The sequence below is a fragment of the Oculina patagonica genome, chromosome 13 (assembly GCF_052425735.1).
Source record: "Oculina patagonica isolate OP01 chromosome 13, crgOcupat, whole genome shotgun sequence".
Classification (NCBI taxonomy): Eukaryota; Metazoa; Cnidaria; class Anthozoa; order Scleractinia; family Oculinidae; genus Oculina; species Oculina patagonica.
Window position 1 is genome coordinate 4,375,870 of NC_135770.1, and position 8,198 is coordinate 4,384,067.

General features: G+C 39.4%; 1 long non-coding RNA gene across 1 annotated transcript in view; it reads right to left on the minus strand.

Annotated features, from left to right (window-relative positions):
* LOC144635973 (uncharacterized) overlaps nucleotides 1–8,198 on the minus strand; it is an 11,803-nt gene that overhangs the window by 1,101 nt on the left and 2,504 nt on the right. Inside the window, exon 2 of the long non-coding RNA XR_013567443.1 lies at nucleotides 3,722–3,770. This is a non-coding gene — a long non-coding RNA (uncharacterized LOC144635973). The remainder of the gene's footprint in view (nucleotides 1–3,721; nucleotides 3,771–8,198) is intronic.

Consider the following 8,198-nt stretch of genomic DNA (forward strand, 5'->3'; position numbering starts at 1 on the left):
TCAAAGAAAAGAAAAGAAAGAAAAGAAAAGTAAGAGAAGCAGTGAAGTAAAGTAGAGCAGAGTAGAGTCGAGTATCTTCAGCAGTGACCGTTAGCAAGATTACAATAAGATTTAAATGTGAAATAAAAGACTGATACCTAATCTAAAAAAATGGCAATGCTGTTAATTAATAACAAACAGACTTAAAAATCTGCAGAAGAAAAACGAACATTATGGCCAGTAGAGAGAAAGTTTCTAACTGCCAACGCTTTCGTTTAAGGCTGGTTTTAAATCAAGAATCAACAATGTCTCCTTTATTTTTATTTACAATGTTTGTAACAAACGGAGGCTCAGCGTTAAGTTCTTAAAATAATGCATTTCTTTTTTAACCTTTTAAATGACCACCGTGGCATTTTTAATCGTAAGCTGCATAGACAGGCGTTTGCTTTTTACTCGGAAGAATTAGAAACAACTCGAGATCGCGATGACCTCGTGCTCTCCCCATTCTCCACGCAGCTCGGATTTGCTTGGGCGTGCCAGTAAAAGCAATAATGATCCTAACACGTTTCGATATTACCGGTCAGTTTTGATTTCTATTTAATTCTCCTTCCTAGTAGAGTAGGTAGGTAGGTAGGTAGGAAGGAAGGAAGGAAGGAAGGAAGGAAGGAAGGAAGGAAGGAAGGAAGGAAGGAAGGAAGGAAGGAAGGAAGGAAGGAAGGAAGGAAGGAAGGAAGGAAGGAAGGAAGGAAGGAAGGAAGGAAGGAAGGAAGGAGGAAGGAAGGAAGGAAGGAAGGAAGGAAGGAAGTATACTTCAATTTTTTGACAAATTTCCTGAAAATTATTTAAAACCCCTTGGGAAACGTCAACACTTCTGCATGCATTGCGTGACGTTTATTTTAACGTTTGGTGTCAACGGCGTGAATAGGCCTTATTCGTATTCTCGGTATTGGACTGGAACTAGCTTGCAATGGAGGCTAATGCGGGTAATCTTTTCAAATGCAAATGACATGAAGCTGTTTTTAATGATATTCCCCCGCATGAGCCTCTATTGCAAGCTAGTTCCAGTCAATACCGAGAATACGAATATGGCCTATTGCATGGTTCTTTCTCTATGCAAAGTCGTATGTAAATGAGGCAAAATGTAAATAATGACGTCAGCACGTAAGAAAACAGGTATAGCCTGAATACGCAGGTGAATTATAAATTCCAGCCGTCATTTCGCCGGCTGGAAAAATGCGATCAAGGTATGTAAAAGAAATAGAATGTGAGGATTTGCGTATCATATTGGAGGTTTTTACATTGACATTTTTACATTTCACCACTGTAATGTTATTTATGCTGAAAATGTAAAAAAAAATTTGGGGTCACTGAATTCGTTGCGGAGATAAGATGTCCAAAAGACCACCCAAAATCTGAAAATTAAGGCTTCGTTTCAGAATGTCTGTGGTGTCTGAATATCCCAAAAATATTTTCAAATAAATCCCTGAAATGCAGTTTTTGCTCTGCCAAATCATTGTCAACGTCGATCAAATTAATTCAACTGGTAACGTTCTTCAAAGCAGATCTAATCATTAAGCGATCATATTTGCACTGAAGAAACAACCGCAATTGCAAGTTGGCAGGACTCCATGCCATGTGGATTAAAAAATTGGAAATTTTTAAACTTTTTGCATTGACGCTTTGTTTACGTTTTTTCAATTTGTCGAAAATTCGAATAGAAAACTGTCTAGCAGAAAAAGAGGGGGGAAAGATCACCGACCATTTAAGAGAGTGAACTTTAAGGGAAGGTAACGCAACGGATACCAGCCCTTGTTTAGATAACGTGCGCACTAAGGATGCGCATGAACGACTGGTGTAAACGTGTATTCGTTATCAAGAAAAGTATAGCGGAGCCAACGGCAAGGACAACGCCTTGTGATTTAAATGTTAATTTTCAAAGCTGACCTACTACTTTTGCACAGCTGCTCTAATTAAGTAATGTTTGTCGAAAACATTCATTTGAACATCTGCTGTTCTGTAATTTCTTTGTTGGAAATTCGCGTTGCAGCTGCTCCGCGTTTGTTTGATTCAAGGCTAGGTTCCGCCTGAATTCAGTCACTTAAAATAACAAAGAACTGGCTCGAAAATAAGCGGAAGTTTTAGGTCGTTCTTTTTCGCTCTGTTGCGTTCTACACGAGGCGGTATTGTACTCAAGTTCCCCAAGTTGTAAACACTAGAAACTTGCCTAGAATGATATATATATAAACAAGCAACATTTCAAGTTTTTTTCGATTACAACCTTGAAAAAAATATACTACTGTTAAACCTAAGTCATGGCTCATCCTAAATGTGACCACTGAAGTAGATCTCCGTGTGCCAGAAGGAAATTGTATTGTGAGTTTAGTGGATTCGCTTGGTTGTAAAGTGTGGTATCAATGACAATTTGTAACGTTGTAGCGAAATATCGTAAAATTTCACATATAAGGCCCTTACACTTCGTAAGGGGTTTTGGATGGACCTTTAAACTGGGAGGGCTTATATCGTGGAGAAGGGAGGGCTTTAAAGCGGAATAAAAATCGTTTTCTAAATGAGCCACAGCAGGGTTGATCGAAATAAGATGTTCATAAATGGTTTTGAATTAACCTTTAAAAACTCATAAATCAAATTCATATCAATAGTTTGTAACGATATTCGGGAGAGGGGGCTTATAATCGGATGTATTTTAACGTATACAGGTAGATAGGCCTATAACGGGGGGGGGGGGGGGGGGTTTATAAGCGGGGGGAGCTTATACGCGGATGTTTACGGTATTTTCTGAAAATGATACCTCGTGGATTGAAAAAATGATTAAGGATAGTTTGAGATGCACATTAATAATCTTTTAAAGGGGCATTCATAAAAGAAAAAGTGGCGTATCAACTTGCAAATCTCTCAACAACAGAGCATGCATGATCGTTTTCTCTTCTATCGAACTTTAAACGACGTGAAATAAAGAAATCAAAACGAAACGAAACGAAACGAAACAAAACTGAAGTGACTAACTGAGAACAAAGGGCGAACATGACAACAAAAACGTAACATTTACTGACAACATATATATCGGTATGCGTGTCGAGAATCTATTTCTTATATCCCGTCGTGTTACGGATTTTGGGCAAATTTAGACATCAGAACATGGCGACCAAATTGCTTAAAATAAAAAAAATAGCCACTTAGAACAGTGAGGGAACATTTCAGTAACACATCAAATACAAAAGGAGGTACGGATGGACAAAAAATGAAGAAGATCGAAACGGATTGCGATATAGGGTTTTGAAATGCTGTAAGTCCGAACTGAGTTTTCAAAGTTAGTCTCGGTTGTTTGTAACTGGTCCGGAAGGCATTTGGTTGTTGTGAAGTTATGGTTTTGTCGATTTAGATCCATGGAAGTAATTTCTTCGAAAACGTTAAGTTTTACAGCGAGTATTTTAAAAAAGGAATAAAAAATAGACTAAACTCAGTCCTTATAAGTTCCACTTCTGGCATCGCTCAGTTGGTGTGAATGCATGAGAGAAGTAAATGATACCGAGTGTTGTACATTACAGAGTACAAAATCATTACCAAAACAGGTTCGCGTTTATTTTTATTGCCTAAATTTGACGCTCAAAAATGCATTTGATGTGCAAAGTAGTTTTTGTTAGTTTCGACCCACTTTTGTACAAAAAAGTTTGCACTTTCATGCAGTAAATAAAACAATTAGCAAAGTAACTGATAAAAAACTTACCGAAGTTGCGATTCACTTTTCCTGAGACAATAAACACAACCAAGTCGCACTGAAAATGAGAAAAAAGACTGTTAAAACCTGCGAGAAAATTTTTGTAGATCCGCGTCAAAAAGTATATTTACCTCTCGGAGGGTCCCTGCGAACTGAGTTAAGGCGGCTTCAAATAGTTGATTTTAAAAGTAATGTTGCTTGTTAGACAATAGAGAACAAACAGGCTAAAGGGGGTCTAAAGGCTAGTGCTGTGTTTTGGTTTCAAGGACCAATTAATTTAAAGGCCACTGAACTGCAACGCTGGCCCCACTAAAGGTGGATAACGCTATGTAACAGAAAAATAACTATCCATCAATGGATAGCGAAGTATGTTCTGTAAGCACGTATCCACTGGATAGCGATTTATCCGGTGGATAGCGTTATTTACTTTTTGAACAACTGGGCCCATATCAGTAAATATCTGGCTACTAAAGCTTAATAAAACTAGCACGTGATCATAAAACACTGGCCGCCTTGATTAGCAATTGCTGCCTACAGGCAGTTCTATATTGTTATTTAATGCAAAATTTATTTAAAAAAAAAACAACATAAAAACATAAATAATTGCACTGCATTAGTAATCCGCCCAGGTCCAAAAATAACTAACATCATGACCTGACCCCTTTTTGCGGTAAACTTCAGTAATTAATTTATCTGCAGCAAAAATTTAATTTGTGCATCAACAGTTTGATCAGGACACTAGTTTATGATAAAAAAAAGTATTCTAAGCAATATTTTGCAATATCCCTCCGAATACAGAGAATAAAGAGAATTGTAAGGTTTTGCAGGACTCTTGTTGCATAACAATCACATTTCTGTATACTCCAGCTGACAGCCGGTCAGTGCACGTGATTTATCATGACAAAAGAGCATTGTAAGCGTAAAAGCGGGAAAGTCCCGATTCTGTTGCAACGGAAGTAAACAAAATTTTGGCTTTGTGTTCTGCCTGCCTAAAAATACAGCGTGCTTGGTTGCTGTTGGACCATGTCACAGTCCATTGTAAGCGTAAAAGCGGAAAAGTCCCGACTCTGTTGCAACGGAAGTAAACAAAATTTTTGTTTTGTGTAATGCCTGCCTGCAGCATACAGAGTGTTTGTTTGTTTTTGAAAAATGACAAAGTCCATTGTAAGTGTAAAAGCGGGAAAGTCCCGACTCTGTTGCAACGGAAGTGAGCAGTTTTTTCCTTTGTATTATGCACACCGGAACACTCCCGGAACACCGCCGGAACATACCCGGAACACCGCCGGAACACACCCGGAACACCGCCGGAACATACCCGGAACACAGCCGGAACACAGCCGGAACACACCGAACACTCCCGGTACAACCCCGGAACACACCCGGAACACTCCCGGAACGCGATTAACACAGCCGGAACACAGCCGGAACACACCGAACACTCCCGGAACACACCCAGAGCACACCAACCATTCCCGGAACAACCCCGGACACACACCCAGAACATTCCCGGAACACTCCAAGAACACTCCCGAAAGGCTCCCAGAACACTTCCGGAACTACCCCGGAACACCCCTGCAACACTCCGGACCACTGCCAAAATACAAGGAACATCCTCGAAAACCTCCTAGAACAGCCCCGAAACACTCCCGGGACAACGCGAAAACAACATTTGTTTTTAACACAGAAAAGAAAAACACAAATGAGAAAAAGTAAATTGAACAAAAATATTAAAGAAATAACTATTCTACAAAAGCTAAAATGGCTCATGGTCAGTGCTTAGACTACTGCAAGCAGAATTGTTAATATAGATGTAGATGGCCCACAAATGGATTATAAAACTGAAGGGTTCCAAAGATTTTAACGAAAATTCCGGTCCACCGTCGTCCTGAAGACCTCCAATAATTACACAAACATTTCCTCATATTTCCCAAGCCCCTGTCTGAGAAGAACATAAAAAGAAACGGCGAAAGAAAAGAGCATAAAAACACATTTACGTGGAAACAAAAAATTGTTTGTTCCTAAGACTCATTCATCTCTTTCCGATTTGAAAATAGTCCAGTCATTTTGTGGTTGGACCTGCAACTAATTGCAACAGATCGAAGCTTTCTGACCGCCAATCATTTCGAATAAGTCTCTAGATCAACATACTAAAAGTCCCTAAGGATCCGTGCATGGGAACATCTCGAAAATTTAACGGATTCTAAGTCGCTTTTGCGTAACATGAAAACGAGGCTCAAAAACAAAAGTTGTTATTATGCTTGTTTATGGCCAAATGTTCATTCATTTCATCCAAAAACCATGAAATGTACTTCAAATATGCCTGAAAACTTTCATCCGGAGGAAAAATTGATCAAAAAGTATTTTGTGAGCAAAATAAATCTCATTATATGAGGTGCACGCGGACTGCGCGTGCAATGGCGTTTGACACATATATTAAGTCCAGAAACTTCCCCACAACCCTGATCCTGCCAACTGGTGATTTGACCAATGCTCCCAAGGGAGGTCATTTGTGTGTGAAAGGCACTAAATCGCAAAATTATTTTGCGTTAGTCACTGTTAGCTGGTTCGGTGCTGATTATGTTGAACGCCTTCCACCAAATGATGGGATTAGCGATGTTGTGGCGCCGTGCATGTTCAGACACAAATTTCAGAGTGGAGGAAATACATGTGATGTCGCGCCGCCTGAACAATATCCTGTCCAACTGATTCTAATTTCGCGTTATCTTTACCAACCAGAATACCCTCCAAAAACATCTTTAGCGTGGCTGGCTTTTTCTGTTTCGATCAAAGGGTAGACTTCGTTAGATGTTTTAAGCAATTCGATGTCATTCTTGATCAACCTTGAGGCAGTTCTGATTATACTTAATTTTTCCGTATCCAGATCAACATCCTTTTGTTGTGAGTGAAATTCGTGCAGAATAGCTGATGCGGTACTTCTAAATGGTACGACATTTGGCTTTCCGTTGATCTCGGTTACAATAATCTGATCGCCAAAGTGTTCCTGAAGTCTTGCTTTCATAAGGGTGCAGTTATATGCGGCAGTAGCTAGTTGAGTCACCAAGATACTCCTCCATTTTATCCATTAGATCCATGACAGTAATTTGTTTGTCGTCGTTATCCTTAAAAACGCTCACCACTTTGACAAAAGCTTTGTTTTTTCTTCATCTTGTGGACGTCCGATTTTTCTTTTCTTACTATCAGGCTGATCTGAGGCACTGAATACTTTTGGCAATTGTTTTCTTTGTCCTGAAGTTGACGTTGCATGCCTGATGGTATACGGCATCGACGGCTGGCAGATAATGGGCATAAAATTCTCGCCTGTACCACTTTAGCTCAAGAATGCCCTCTTTCAGAACATGTCTCTAGTATAGTCTCTCTCGTCTCGAGGGTTGTCACACGGAACACTTCTCCTGGCTTTCTTTTTTGCTTCCCAAAATGAATTTCGTTACAACAGTAGAAACAGTCCGTTTCAAAGCTAAAGAATTTTTCACTCTTGCGATCCAATGAACGACGTTTACTTGAAGTTTGCGACCTTGTAATTTCTTGTTTCTTGGCTTGGGCAATGTTACTAGGGTGGCAATACGCGAGGCGACATGTCTTGTGTACCTTTTGACCGGGAACAGTTTGGATGTTGTCATTGCGCTCTGCGCTTGCGCAGTTTATACCCTGACTTCCCTTCAGACGGAAAGATACCATGTCATCTTCAAGCGATTTTTTTGGCAAATCGCACAACTTATTTCGTCCATTTTAGGCTCTTGCTGGTCTGAAAATTACCAGGATAGCGCCAAACGTGCAATAGAGTCATAGACGCTCTATGTTTAGCCAAATAAATTCAGCAATCGGGTTTAAAACCTTTCGGAAATATATCATTCTTTATAAAAAGAAGAAAGGATGACACTGTTTTTATTTTAACTCACTGCAGCATCTTATTAGGTGATCTCGCTTTTAAGTGAATATTTTTGAAGCCAGAATATATACGTCGCATTTTAACTGCGTTAAAAGACTAAAAGAAATACTGTAGCCGCAGAAAACTCGCTAGAATCGCTTTAGAAACAGTGCATTGGATGTGATACACTATGAATCAGCAAAGGGAAACTTATCCGTTTTGAAAGAAAAAACTCCGCTTAAAGAGAACTCAGAATACACTTGCCTGATCAGAACACAGAACATAAAAGTTCTCAAGCCATTGTTTTCGACGGAGATTAAACTTTGTGCAAGCGTCAAACACAGCACACTGGTCAGGGTGAAATGTGCAAGTGTGAACATCGATGGCGTCGGCTTCTTACAAAACCGTTGTATGTTTTCCTGTTTTCTTTCTCTTAAACGTTCCACGCGAAAATTAAGCTTTCCTGAATTATAGAACTATTTTTGAAGAAAGGTTTAAACATTAAAAAATCGCTTCAAATAAAATAAAATAATGTCATTTAGTCCTATGCACAGGGTTGCGATTTTTTACGCGGCGAGCACCTAAAATAGACTTAATATT